This window comes from Rhinoraja longicauda, chromosome 5 (assembly GCF_053455715.1).
Source record: "Rhinoraja longicauda isolate Sanriku21f chromosome 5, sRhiLon1.1, whole genome shotgun sequence".
NCBI classification, from domain to species: Eukaryota; Metazoa; Chordata; class Chondrichthyes; order Rajiformes; family Arhynchobatidae; genus Rhinoraja; species Rhinoraja longicauda.
Window position 1 is genome coordinate 42,943,683 of NC_135957.1, and position 14,339 is coordinate 42,958,021.

At 42.3% G+C, this 14,339-nt stretch overlaps 1 protein-coding gene across 2 annotated transcripts in view; it reads right to left on the bottom strand.

Moving 5' to 3' along the window:
• Window positions 1-14,339, bottom strand: part of mapre3b (microtubule-associated protein, RP/EB family, member 3b) — a 54,495-nt gene that overhangs the window by 37,139 nt on the left and 3,017 nt on the right. Inside the window, exon 1 of one of the 2 annotated variants that reach the window (XM_078399360.1) lies at window positions 4,587-4,753. The exons of the other annotated variant lie outside the window; for it this stretch is intronic. The gene's annotated coding sequence lies outside the window, so the exon portion shown is untranslated. Of the gene's footprint in view, window positions 1-4,586; window positions 4,754-14,339 lie in introns of those variants that run through there. 2 annotated transcript variants of the gene reach the window in all.

A 14,339-nucleotide genomic window follows, 5' to 3' on the forward strand; every position in this document is an offset into this window, starting at 1 on the left:
TACTGCTTATCTTACGTTGTGATGGAGTGAAATCTGGCAGCGGAAGAGATGTTCAGATAAAAAATGTCAGCAGTTTTAGAACACAACCCAAACAATTTTTGCAATACCTATTTTATTTTATTCGATTCCCTCACAAATACATTAAATTAAGTCATACCCAATGCTAAAAAACAAAATCCAGTTACAGTTTCTGGACTGATATCAAGACCCAGGGGGGTTTGTACCATTCACCAAAACACTGGAAATGCTACATAACCCAGTGAACTCTTTTTTTCTCTCAACTCCAGAATCTTGCCAATATTCTTCAGAGACCCTCTAGATTATTAAATGCAATTTAACTACGTCTGAGACCAGGTACCTTACCCTGCAACAGCAGGAGATGTAACACCTGTCCCAAGACCGTCCTCATCTCCATCCAGGGACCCCATCAGTCCTTTCAGGTGAGAGAAAGTCTTACGTGCACCTCCTCTAACCTCAATTACTGCATCAGGTGTTCTCGATGTAGTCTTCTGTACATTACTGAGACTAAGCGTAAACTCGGCTACCGTTTCGCCAAACACGTGCTCAGACAGCCAAGGTCTACTGGATCTCACATATGTTTTTGTCTCTCAACTTCCTTTTCATCTCTGGCCTTTGTCCAACCATCTACCGATCAACACCCCCCCCCCCCCCCCCCCACCACCAACTGTAATTGTTCGACGTACCCTACAAAGAGGCAGGCATAGCTGGGGCCCATGCGAGTGCCCATAGCTACGCCTTGGATTTGGAGGAAGTGGGACGGGTCGAAGAGGGTAAGGACCGGATCTGCTAGGCGGAGGAGCGTATTAGTAGACAGAAATTGGCTGGTTCTGCGGTCGAGGATGAAACGGAGGGCTTTAAGACCTCCCTGGTGGGGGATGGAAGTGTAGAGTGACTGGACATCCATAGTAAAGATGAGGAAGTGGGGGCCTGGAAAACGGAAGTCATTGAAGAGACAAAGAGCATGTGAGGTGTCTTGGACAAAGGTAGGGAGGGATTGGACCAGGGGGGGTAGGATGGAGTCGAGGTATGTGGAAATTAATTTGGTGGAACATGACCAAGCAGAAACAATGGGTCTACCAGGACTGTTCTGTTTGTGGATTTTGGGGAGAAGATAAAATCGGGCCGTGCGGGGCTGGGTAACGATAAAGTTGGAGGCTTTAGAGGGCAAAGAGCCGGAAGTAATTAAATCAGAAATGGTGTGTGATATTAAGGTCTGGTGCTCATCTGTGGGGTCATGGTCCAAGGATAAGTAGGAGGAGGTGTCTGAGAGTTGTTGCCTGGCCTCAGCCCGATACAGGTCCGCGCGCCAGACTACCAGGGTACCTCCTTTGTCAGCGGGTTTGATTATCAAGTCAAGTTTGCTGCAGAGTGAGCGGAGGGCTGTACATTCCGGGGGGGGAGAGAGGTTAGAATAAGTCAGGGGAGTGGAAAAGTTGAGGCGGTTGATGTCCCGCCGGCAGTTGGAAATGAAAAGGTCTAAAGGTAGAGGGCCATCTGGGGAGTCCAAGAGGTGGTCAGGTGGAGACAGGAGAAGGGGTCATCACTGGGTGGTGAGGACTCCTTCCCATAGAAAAAGGCACGGAGGCGACGGAAGAAGAGCGCTACATCGTGGTGAACCTGGAACTCATTGAGGTGGGGGCGGAGGGGAATAAAGGTGAGGCCTCCAACTTAAGGGTTCCAGCCCCAAAACATCTCCTATCCATGTCTCCAGAGATACTGCCTGACTTGCTGAGTTACTCTACCACTTAGTGCGTTTTTTTCCCACGTGTCACATATGGACTTACCTAATAATAACTGCTTGCAATTTACTCTTATAGCACCGTAATCTGTCTCACTCCAATTTAGTACCTTCCCCCAAGGTTCAGTTTATCCCCATTCAAAACAATCTTAAAACTTAGAGTTGTCATAATTGTCCCCAAAATTCTCTTCCACTGAAACACCGTCATCTAGCCAAGCTCATTTCCCAACACAAGGTCCAGTATGTTCCCTTCTCAAGTTGGAGAGTATTAGGAAAACCTCTTGGATAAACCCAACAAATTCTGCCCCATCAAAGCATTATGTGCTGAAGCAATACCAGTTAAAGTCACCCACTAAGATAACAATGATGCTTTTGCATTTTTCTGTAACCTGTCCACATATCCATTTCCTCTATCTCCCACTGGCTACTGGGAGGACTATAGTACAATCCCACTAGAGTGATTGCACCTGTCTTTCTTTTTAGATCTACCCATTCTACCATCGGGGACGGACCCTACAGCATGTCTTCTCTGAGTGTTGTTGTGACATTCTCCCTGATTAGTAGAGGAACTGACCTCCTTTAACTCCTCTGTTACTTCTGAAACATCAAAAGCCTACAATTTGTGAAAGGTGGACCTCGAGGATTCAACATGAAAAGACAAATTAAGTAAATTTCTTCTGTCTTTAGACTTAGAAAACAATTTCAGTAACAGTTGCCATCAGAAAGAAGAAGCTGCTGACAAAATAGAAATGCATTTGCAAAGTTGAATGAGCTTCAACATTTAATAGAACGTATGTTAAGCAACCAGAATACAACAGGATTAGGCATCTCAAGTGAGACTAACACAAACTTCATCTGTATACAGCCAAGGAGGAGGATAGTCAGGCTCAATTTATGAGAAAAGTTATTTTCCCTGCTCAAAACAATTGCTGTTTCCTTAAAAGCATTTTGTCCAAGTCTGAAACAATGCCCAATTTAAAGCAGGACAAAATCATACCCTTGATTTTGCGAAGTTAATTCCGTTATTTTTTTTATTTTAAATGTCTCTGAATGTAGCACCATCAAAAAAAAATTCAGAAACTCTCACTCAAATTAGTCTTTATTCTTGGATGAGATTAATCACTGACCATATGTGATATCATCAGTTTGCATAATTAAATTGTAAAAATTACACATTTCAAGTTGAAGACCAAAAGGCAATAAAATGTCCAGCTTGTTTGGTCACATTGATAATCATTCATGTTTGCAAATTTGAGTCATTTCTAATACTCACCTGAAAAGAAAATCAACTAATACTTTGAACATTAAAAAATTCTACGACTTTGGAAACATCCAGCTGAACATGCCTTTTTGCCGAATTTCGTTTTAGGTTTAATGTTCCTAAACCATGTCAATCAACTGCACTTCAATAATTTCATTTCCCTGGTACAAAAGTGCATGTACCTTTTGAAAGTTAGCTCAATGAATGTTGAAAGCAATCCTTTCAACCATGTTAAATGCAGGCTGAACTGGAACTTTTTACAGCCACGTCAGCAACAGCACTGCAATTTTAGATAAATTAAGCTTCAGTAGCCTATATCATTTGTTGATAGAAGCATTAGCAAGAATCGGTTGCAATTCATTGCAGCACCAAAACGTATCAAAACAAATCCAATTTTGCCTCGATAAAATTTATTTTAATACATGATATTTTAATGGCCTTAAATTTTCTTTAATATAAAAAAGTAAACTTAATGAAATGAAATTGAATTATAAATGTTACTCATTTAATATTACCGAAGCAGCTTATTAATTTCTTCAAAATTAGGATACCTTTTTAATCAACTAGGAAAGTTGAAATTGTATCATGTTTTATACTGTAAATTTCGAATCAACAATGTCTCACTGCAGATATTATACTGCACTGTTGGATCAGAGCCTACTGCACTAAAATAAAGCATCTCTCACAACTTTATATGCAAAATTGAGGCAGCTTTCTTTAGAGCTAAATTGTCTAATACTTTACTGACAAAAATAACTGCACTTTTCATGAAAATTATTTTTGTCTTAACTTGATGGTAAATGGTATAGAACATTAAATGGAAAATGTGAATGTGTTATTCCAAAGTCGCTTATAACTAAAATGTGTTACAAATAAATCTTCACTGTGTAATCCATCTATAGACCATATGCGATGTAAAGCAACTAAAAATTAAATCTCCACACGAAACAATTTACCAATCAAATATTTTCCTGATTTAACTTAATGCATCTACCACCTTGGAATGCAGATTCATTAAATTTGTTCCAATGTTTCAGATTAATTTTTATTCTTAAACCAACCTGTTACATGTTGTATTTAAAGTCAAGCAAATTGCAGCATTAAAAAAGCAAAAATCAAAGATAAGAAAAGAAGGGTACATTTGATATTGTTTAAATGCAACTTTAACATTGCCTTAGCTTATTTTAATAGATGCATTGATATCAGCATTTGATATCTTGGAGAGAATATTTCTATCATTCAGAACATTTCATATTCCGAAACACACCTACTTTTATCTGGCCAAGTAACAACTAAAAAAATATTTATTTAACGAATGTTACAAAGAATAGTATTAGTAAACATTAAATTAACTACTGTTCAAATGTATTGTACTTTAATGAACACTGACTTCAACAGCAACTAAGATAATTTTCCTTCACTACAACATTGCAGAACTGAGAAAAGTGTAAATATTTTCCTTTCCCAATAAATATGAAAAACTATATTAAATTACAAAACAACTGCCTACAGTATATCAGATTTATCTTACATAAATACTATTTTTATATACCAAGTAGAGCATACCTAAAATGCTGATCTTTTCTGGCTGTTCTTGCAAATTATTTTGCTTTCAATGGAATTGCTGCTTCCAGATGGAGAACAAGTAGAGAGAGGAAACAGGGAAGGAGCCATGATAGTGAATGAAATGCTGCAGTGACTCAGCATTTAGTTCAGAAGATTATTAGAGCTTATTTGAGATAACACAGCTCACCTCCCACTTGACATAACAGCAAATAATTGCTAAAGCAATTGAAGGATTAGATTGGAAGAAAGAGAACAGATCATGGGTATATATTCAAACAATTTGACATGATGTAGTCTTAATGGTGACTGCTGGTTAATTTAGATTTTCAGATCACAGTACAAACCAAACATTTTCATTTAATATATTAATGATTTACCAAGCATAATTATTAAATTCTAAATGTTATCTTTAAAGCAAAATACCGTACATAATTTCTGATAAACTTGAAAGATTGAATTAAAATTTGCCTGAACTAATTTCGTTTGTAACTGTTTACTGTCAGGCACTACTTTAAAAAACTGGATGGTCCAACTAATCCAGAATTCTACCCCTCACACAGCCGCATTTACAGGAGTTCAATCTTATTTTATGTATTCCAGCAGAAAAGAAACAAAGAGCATCGAATAAAACAGAAATGATAATTTTACCTTATGAACAAGCCAAAACCTAAAAAAAACTAAGAAGTTCTAATGTGTAGGAAATAACTATAGATGCTGGTTTAAATCGAAGGTGGACACAAAATGCTGGAGTAAATCAGCGGGTCAGGCAGCATCTCTGGAGAGAAGAGAAGGGTTGAGACCCTTCTTCAGACAGACAAGTTCAAATTCTATATTTTAAAATCCTGTTCTTCCTCCAAATAAAATGTCTCCTTTTATTAAAAACGTGACCACCTCTGTACCACAGGAGTTGCTATAAATACTGTAGCAGTAGAACACTAATGGTGTTATGCAGACCTCCCAACATTTGATTTTACAAATTCAGAATTTTGATGTCCAAAATTCAGATTTTTTTAATCAAAATTCATAATATGGCGCGTAATGCAACTTTTCAGCAAAATAAAGTATGCACGCCAAATGCGCGTACGCGTTGCGCTACATTCACATGTGAAAAACGACTATTATTTCCAACAGTCTGCAGTTCTTGGACTTCATGTACAATGTCAGGCCTATCATGAGTATATTCTACCATTATAGAAAAGTTATTGAACAGAAATACTTTTTACAACAAAGAAAAAATTGTTTTGTTTTTTCTATTTTGCTTTTTCCTTACACATCCCAATTCTCTTGCTATTGAATAAAAGAACAATGGTCATAAAATGTATGACTAAGTAATGAAGAGTTTCATTTAAAAAACTGCACATACCTAATTTAGTTGAAGACATACTTGCTCCAGTGGTCTTCAACAGCAAATCACAACGGTCCATGTCCCCCCCAACCCTACTCCCCCCCGAGACGTTTATTTTGAAGTTTATTTTGACAAGTTCCAGGGACGTACTGAATGAAAATCAGGCAAGTACAAAAATACATTATGATCTTCCTCGGTTATAAATCAAGTTTGGCATACTCCTATTTTCATATCCTTACAGTAAAATTGATAGACCTGCCACAGATGCAAATTAACTTGGATAAGTGCCAAGTAAACAAGATGTGGAGGTTGGGAGAGCACAGTGATTTAGTAAATAAATTCATAAATCATTGCAAGGTAAATTTTGATGTCACAATTAAGAAACATTTGGTAATTGTTTTTCTAAATATGTTGCAAATATAAAGAGAAGAAAACAATTTTAACTAAGAGTAATGGAGAAAGCAAGGAGTACACAGCACCTTAAGTCTACTTCATCAATCAAAAAAATCATGCTTAATCTTTCAGTTAAAATCCTTTCCAATTGCCACTTCCATCTCTAACTTATTTTCTTCATACTCAAAAAGTCATGCTAAGCCTTTACCAATCATTGGTTAAATTTCAGCTGGAGCACTGTGTTATTCTAGGAAACATGCTTTTGCATGGTTCTTTTGTGTCTTGGAGAAGCAGCTCATTGGGTCACTAGAGATGAAGGACTTTAGTTATGTAAGAAAATAACTGCAGATGCTGGTACAAATCGAAGGTATTTATTTCACAAAAAGCTGGAGTAACTCAGCAGGTCAGGCAGCATCTCAGGAGCACAAAACACTTCCAATTTCCATCCTGCTCTTAAATATACTTGGACTATCTCCAACATCTCCTTACCGTTTCTGGACCTCACCATCTCCATCACAGGAGACAGACTAGTGACTGACATCTACTATAAACCCACTGACTCGCACAGCTATCTGGACTACACTTCCTCCCACCCTGTCTCCTGCAAAAAGTCTATCCCCTACTCCCAATTCCTCCGTCTACGCCGCATCTGCGCCCAGGATGAGGTGTTTCACACTAGGGCATCAGAGATGTCCTCATTCTTCAGAAAATGGGGCTTCCCCTCTCCCATTATAGATGAGGCTCTCACTAGGGCCTCTTCTATATCCCGCAACTCCGCTCTTGCTCCCCCTCCCCCCATTCGTAACAAGGACAGAATCCCCCTCGTTCTCACCTTCCACCCCATCAGCCAGCGTAGCCAACAAATCATCCTCCAACATTTCCGTCACCTCCAACGGGACCCCACTACTGGCCACATCTTCCCATCCCCTCCCCTTTCTGCGTTCCGCAGAGACCGTTCCCTCCGTAACTCCCTGGTCCACTCGTCCCTTCTTACCCAAACCACCCCATCCCCGGGCACTTTCCCCTGCAACCGCAGGAGATGCAACACCTGTCCCTTTACCTCTCCCCTCAACTCCATCCAAGGACCCAAAGTCTTTCCAGGTGAGACAGAGGTTCACCTGCACCTCCTCCAACCTCATCTACTGTATCCGCTGCTCTAGATGTCAACTTATTTATATCGGCGAAACCAAACGCAGGCTCAGCGATCGTTTCGCTCAACACCTTCGCTCAGTCCGCCTCAACCAACCTGATCTCCCGGTGGCTGAGCACTTCAACTCCCCCTCCCACTCCCAGTCTGACCTTTCTGTCATGGGCTTCCTCCAGTGCCATAGTGTGGCCCACCGGAAATTGGAGGAACAGCACCTCATATTTCGCTTGGGCAGCTTGCAGCCCAGCGGTATGAACATTGACTTCTCCAACTTTAGATAGTTCCTCTGTCCCTCTCTTCCCCTCCCCCTTCCCAGTTCTCCCTCTATCTTCCTGTCTCCACCTATATCCTTCCTTTGTCCCGCCCACCTGACATCAGTCTGAAGAAGGGTCTCGACCCGAAACGTCACCCATTCCTTCTCTCCTGAGATGCTGCCTGACCTGCTGAGTTACTCCAGCATTTTGTGAATAAATCGATTTGTACCAGCATCTGCAGTTATTTTCTTATACTAAGTGTCCTCTCCCCTCTGGTGGGGCAGGTAACACGAAGTCTGTACTTTGGGAGCTATCTAAAGTTGGAGAAGTCGATGTTCATACCACTGGGCTACAAACTGCCTAGGCGAAAAATGAGGTGCTGTTCCTACAATTTCCGGTGGGCCTCACTATGGCACTGGAGGAGGCCCATGACAGAAAGGTCAGACTGGGAATGGGAGGGGGAGTTGAAGTGCTCGGCCACCGGGAGATCAGTTTGGAGAGGACACTTGATCACTGCTACTCACTTGATCACTGCTACTCTTCAATCAAGAACTCATATCGCTCTGTTCCTCGGGCGGCTCTGGGTCTCTCCGATCATTGTTTAGTTCCGACTTACAGGCAGAAACTAAAATCTGCTAAACCTGCGGTCAGAACAACGAAAACGTGGACAATCAAGGGCATTGAAAAAATACAGTCCTGCTTTGACTGCACTGATTGGAATGTGTTCAGGGAAGCAACCTCAAGCCTCGATGTGTACACAGACACTGTGACATCCTATGTCAGCTTTTGCGAGGACAGTTGCATTCCCATGAAGACCCGGATCTGGTTCAACAACAGCTCCGTCAGTCAAAAGATGCATACAGGAGCGGGGATACAGACCTCTACAGGCAGGCCAAGTACAAGCTGAGAAGAGGAATCGGAGCTGCCAAGGAAAGGTTCTTTGAGAAGCTGAGGAGCAAGTTCTCGGCTAATGACACTTCTTCAGTTTGGAAGGGCTTGCACGAAATCACCAGGTACAAGAGGAAAACCCCACGCTCCTTGGACAATCGTCAGCTGACCAACGACCTGAACGAGTTTTACTGCAGGTTCGAGAAACAGAAACATAATCCTGGGACCCCCTCCCCCCACCACCACTTCACACGTACTCAAAGACTGATTTAGAAGGGTCTCGACCCGAAACGTCACCCATTCCTTCTCTCCCGAGATGCTGCCTGACCTGCTGAGTTACTCCAGCATTTTGTGAATAAATCGATTTGTACCAGCATCTGCAGTTATTTTCTTATACTCAAAGACTGACTCCAGTTTGCAAAGACTGGATCCGTCCCCACCCACTCCTCCCCAAGCAGCAATTCACACCTACTCAGAGACTGGCTGGAGTTTGCAAAGACTGGCCCTTCCCCCCCCCCCCCCTGCAATCACCAATTTGCACATCCTCACAGAATGACTCCAGTTTAACAATAGAAATTGCAGAAGTGGAGAGGCTATTCAGAAAACAGAAAAGCCGGAAATCTCCAGGACAATGATTCCCCCTCCACCCTCAAACTCTGAGGGGCCGCGGGGCCTTCCATCGCCCGGCTCGGCCGCGGGATGTTTCAACGCCCGGTACGGCTCGGCCGCGGGGACTTCCATCCCCTTGCGGGGACTTCCATCCCCTTGCGGGGACTGTGCGGGTTGGTCGGGGACGAGCTGTCTGTCTGTGGGCGTGGGTAAGAGAGCGGAAGTTTTGTTGCCTCCATCACAGTGAGGGGGTGTTTGGAGTCACTGTGATGGATGTTTGTGTTGGGATTATGTGTCTTGTGTTCTTTTTTTTTGTGTGACTGCTGGAAATGTAATTTCGTTCGGTACCTCGGTACCGAATGACAAATAAAGCTCTGTATTCTGTATTCTCTACACAGACATTTTCAACCAGTCCCTGCAAACCTGCACTGTCCCTGCCTGCTTCAAGGTCTCCACTATTGTCCCTGTACCCAAAAATACATGGATCACTGGTCTTAATGACTACAAGCCTGTCGCACTTACCTCTGTAGTCATGAAGACTTTTGAAAGACGTGCTGGCCCAGCTGAAAAACATCAAAAAACCCCTGCTGGACCCCCTGCAGTTTGCATATAGGACCAATAGATCGGTGGACGACGCAGTCAATCTAGGCCTGCACCTCATCCTCCAGCACCTAGACCACAAGGGAACCTATGCCAGGATTCTGTTTGTGGACTTTAGCTCTGCTTTTAACCCCATTGTGCCAGAGCTACTACACTACAAACTCTCCCAGCTGACTGTGCCTGAACCCCTCTGTCAGTGGATCATCAACTTCCTGACGGACAGGAAGCAGCATGCGAGGCTGGGAAAGCACATCTCGGACCCGCAGACCTTCAGCATAAGAGCTCCGCAAGGCTGCGTACTCTCCCCTCTCCTTTACTCTCTCTACACCAACGACTGCACCTCCAGACTCCTCTGTCAAGCTCCTCAAGTTTGCGGATGACACTACCCTGATTGGACTGATCCAGGATGGGGAGGAATCTGCCTACAGAGGGGAATGACACAGCTGGCGTCCTCGTGCCATCGCAGCAACCTGGAGCTCAATGCTCTCAAGACAGTGGAACTAATTGTAGACTTTCAAAGAGATCCTCCTCCCTTCCCCCCACTCACCATCAACAACATCATAGTCACATCGGTGGAGTCATTTAAGTTCCTTGCAACCATCATCTCCAGGGACCTTGAATGGGGGGCACCATCGACTCCACAGTCAAAAAGGCCCAACAGAGGATGTACTTCGTGCGGCAACTAAAGAAACACAATCTGCCACAGGCAATGATGGTCTAATTCTATACTGCTATCATTGAGTCCGTCCTCACCTTCTCCATCATGGTCTGGTTTGGCTCAGCCACCAAGCACAACATCCGGAGGCTGCAACGGATCGTTCGCACAGCTGAGAAGGTTGTTGGCTGCAACCTTCCCCCCATTGATGAACTGTACACTGCAAGGGACAGGAAGCGAGCGGGCAAGATCATCTCTGACCCCTCTCACCCTGACCACAAACTCTTTGAAGCACTTCCCTCTGGTCGGCGACTCTGGACTGTCAAAGCAGCCACAGCCAGACATAAAAACAGCTTTTTTCCACGAGTGATAGTTCTACTCAATAACCAGTCTGTAGTCTCTTTTTTGCTCTGGTTTATTTTCACCCACATGTTTAGACCGTAATGTTGTATCCTTATTGTTTTGATGTGGTTATGCTTTATTCTTAATTGTTAACTGTATGTTTGTGTTGTCATTTGTGAGCGGAGCACCAAGGCACATTCCTTGTATATGCATACTTGGCCAATAAACTTATTCATTCATTCATTCATTCATTGTCGCCTGGGTTGGGTGACTGCACATTGCACTTTTTTTTAAAAAAGACCGAGAAAGTCATAACTTTCCTTCCTGTCACTGATACTCCATGGAATGATACTCAAATGACCTCTTTGCTACATACACACAACTCCAATTTATATCATGTTTGAGGAACACTTCCTCTAAAGACCTGCTCAGATGTTCCAGAGTTCAAGCTCCATCATAAAAATACAATTTCACAGACTAAACCATAGAGGGTACCGCACAGTTGGTGATCATTCATCCTGCGCTACATCGTTAGAAGTGCAAGGCAAGGAAAGAATCCTTTAAATGAATACTTGACTGGTGTTGACTAATTAAGTGTTCACAAAACAAAGCTTGAAATAATTACGTTATTGAGCTAAACAAAAATTCACAGAGAACAGTGAACTTGCAGGATTTTCCATAAGACCAGTTGATAAATGCATTTCAGATGGCAACAAGCAATATAGAAAGAGGGTATAAATCTGGTATCAAAATGATGTCAACCTTAATTGCACTTAATGGTGGTGCAGGCTCTAAGGAATGAACTTGGCCTTTGGCCGAGTTTCATCTTGTAATTTGTATTTTTTTCTAACTAGCATTCAGAAAACCTATCTATATTATAAGATCCAGATAAAAATCTCCAATGTTCTGTTTATCCACAGTTAAATACCTGTGTTAAGTTTGCCAAAAAAGAACAATAACTAACATTACACCTATAGCTAATAAATGCACTTACAGAAAGCAGAAACCAGTTTATGAACATCATTTTAACTTTGTAATACAAATACATTCAGAATAAACAAAATCCAAACTTTAAATCAGTACAAAGCTAAATTGTACATTTATAACCTCCATAAAAAGATGTAGCTCTGTATCTTCATAACATGCAAAGATATATTTTGCATTTAATCATAGTATTAAAATGGGGGGTGATAATCCACAATCCATAAATGTTAATTACAAGATGGATAAATCATTAGATCCTATTCACACCCACACCAAATTTTAAAGAAAAACTAGAGTTCATTCAAAGTTAATTGAGTATTTATTGCATATCTTGAAGGGCTGAGCTTTTTCCACAAAGGTTTGGTAAAAGTAACGGTGAGCGAGAAAACAGGGAAAACGGATGTGTTATATAAAGCCAAATTTTAACTCTTTATTCTACCTCTTTGACGATATTGCAAATATGGACTCAGTTTCTGTTTTCAATTTTAAATATATGCAGATTTTAGATTTAGATTTAGAGATACAGTGCAGAAACAGGCCCTTCGGCCCACCGGGTTCGTGCCGCCCAGCGATCCCCGCACATAAACACTATCCTACACCCACTAGCGACAATTTTTTAAACATTTGCCCAGCCAATTAACCTACAAACCTGTACGTCTTTGGAGTGTGGGAGGAAACCGAAGATCTCGGAGAAAACCCACGCAGGTCACGGGGAGAACGTACAAACTCCGTGCAGTACAGCACCCGTAGTCAGGATCGAACCTGAGTCTCTGGTGCTGCATTCGCTGTAAGGCAGCAACTCTACCGCTGCGCCACCGTTTTACCCGCTTATATTATTACATATATATTACAGATGAAATACTCTCAACCAACAAAGTGACTTCCTTCAATATCACTGCATTTTTCCTATAGTGATTATGGTTTTAATTTTAAAATGAACAAGAAATGTGCAAATTCAAGCATTATGCAACTCACTATAATACAGTGATATTATGCCACTAACCCTTTAGCGTATTTATTGATACATAAATACTGATGGAAAACAAAAATAAAGCACCAGAGCTGTCTACAATTACCAAATAATTTCATTTTGAAACCTCTTCATTAAATTACAATTATGTTCAGGAACACAAATGTTCAGCAAAATATTTCTATTACAAGGCCTTGCCTCACTCAGCAACAGTTAACTTTGATTATTTTTCGCACAGATCTTGCTCGACGCTAAATACTCCCAGCATTTTTCTGTTTTTATCTGCTTTAACAGGGTTCAAATACATAATTTTTCAAAAAATCCCTTTGATACTTATGTAAACAACCCTGCATAAGTCGGCAATATGACACTGTGTCTCTTTTGCCATTCAATAAAATCAAGTTCCACTTCAGGACCATTTCCTGCATTCCTCTGTATCACTTGATTCCTTTAAGATTCAGTAGTCTATCAATTTCTGTTTAAAATAAACTCAATTGCTGAGCTTCCAAAGACCTCTAAGTTAGAGAATTCCTCCCCCCTCTAGTCCCAAAGAATCTACTCAGTATTGTGCGATCCTTGTTCCTGGTTCTAGAACTCGCCTGCAAGGGAAAGCATCAAACCTGTGAGGCCCAGTAAGAATCCTTTTAAATTTCAATCAGATTGGTTTTATTCTCTTCTCTGAGTAAAACAATAATTCCTGGATCCAGTATGGTAAACCTTTCCTCAAATGTATGCAGTCTCTTTTTCCCCCAAATCAAAAACCAGAGGACAGATCTTTCAGTGGTGAGGGGAAAAATTAAAAAAGGGACCGGTGGGGCAACTTCTTCACACAGAAGAGGTACATAAATGGCACGAGCTGTCAGAGAAAGTGGTTGAGGCAGGTACAATAACAACATTTAAAAGACAATTGGATAGGTGGACGTGAATAGAAAAGGTTCAGAGGGTTGTGGGCCTAATGCAGGCAAACGGAACAGGCTTATATGGGCATCTAGATCAGCAAGCGGGGTAATGCTAGGAAAGGGGTTTACATGAAAAAGTGGGTGGAGGTTCAGGGGCCATGAAAGGCAGAGGGGGTTGTGTAGACAGGAGGAGGGGACCGCAGGGAGAGAAGGGGGGTGCAGGAACTAGGAGAGGCAGATGGAGGGGTTTGGAGGCTGTTGCAGAAGGAGGGGGGGTCGTGGGGTGGGGAAGGAGGGGGGACTCAGGAGGCATGAGGAGGAGGGAATTGATGTAAGGAGGAGAGGGAAATCGAATCAGGAGAAGTGTGAGGATGAGGACAGAGGAGGAGATATCAAAGGCAGGACGAGGGGGATTGGGGGAAGGAGGAGTGCGGGGGGGATTGGGGTAGAGGAGAGTGGCATCGGGGACTGGGTAAAAGGAGAGGATCGGTGGCGGAAGGAGTGGGGTCGGGGGTGGGAGAATGGTGCGGATCGGGCAAGAGGATGGATAAGGGATCTGGGGCAGGGGGTCGGCCGGAGGCGGGGCGGGAGGTGTTCGGGGCATGTTATGTATTTGTGCTGGAATTGGACTCAGAATAAAACTCGGAACACACAAGTATTTAAACGT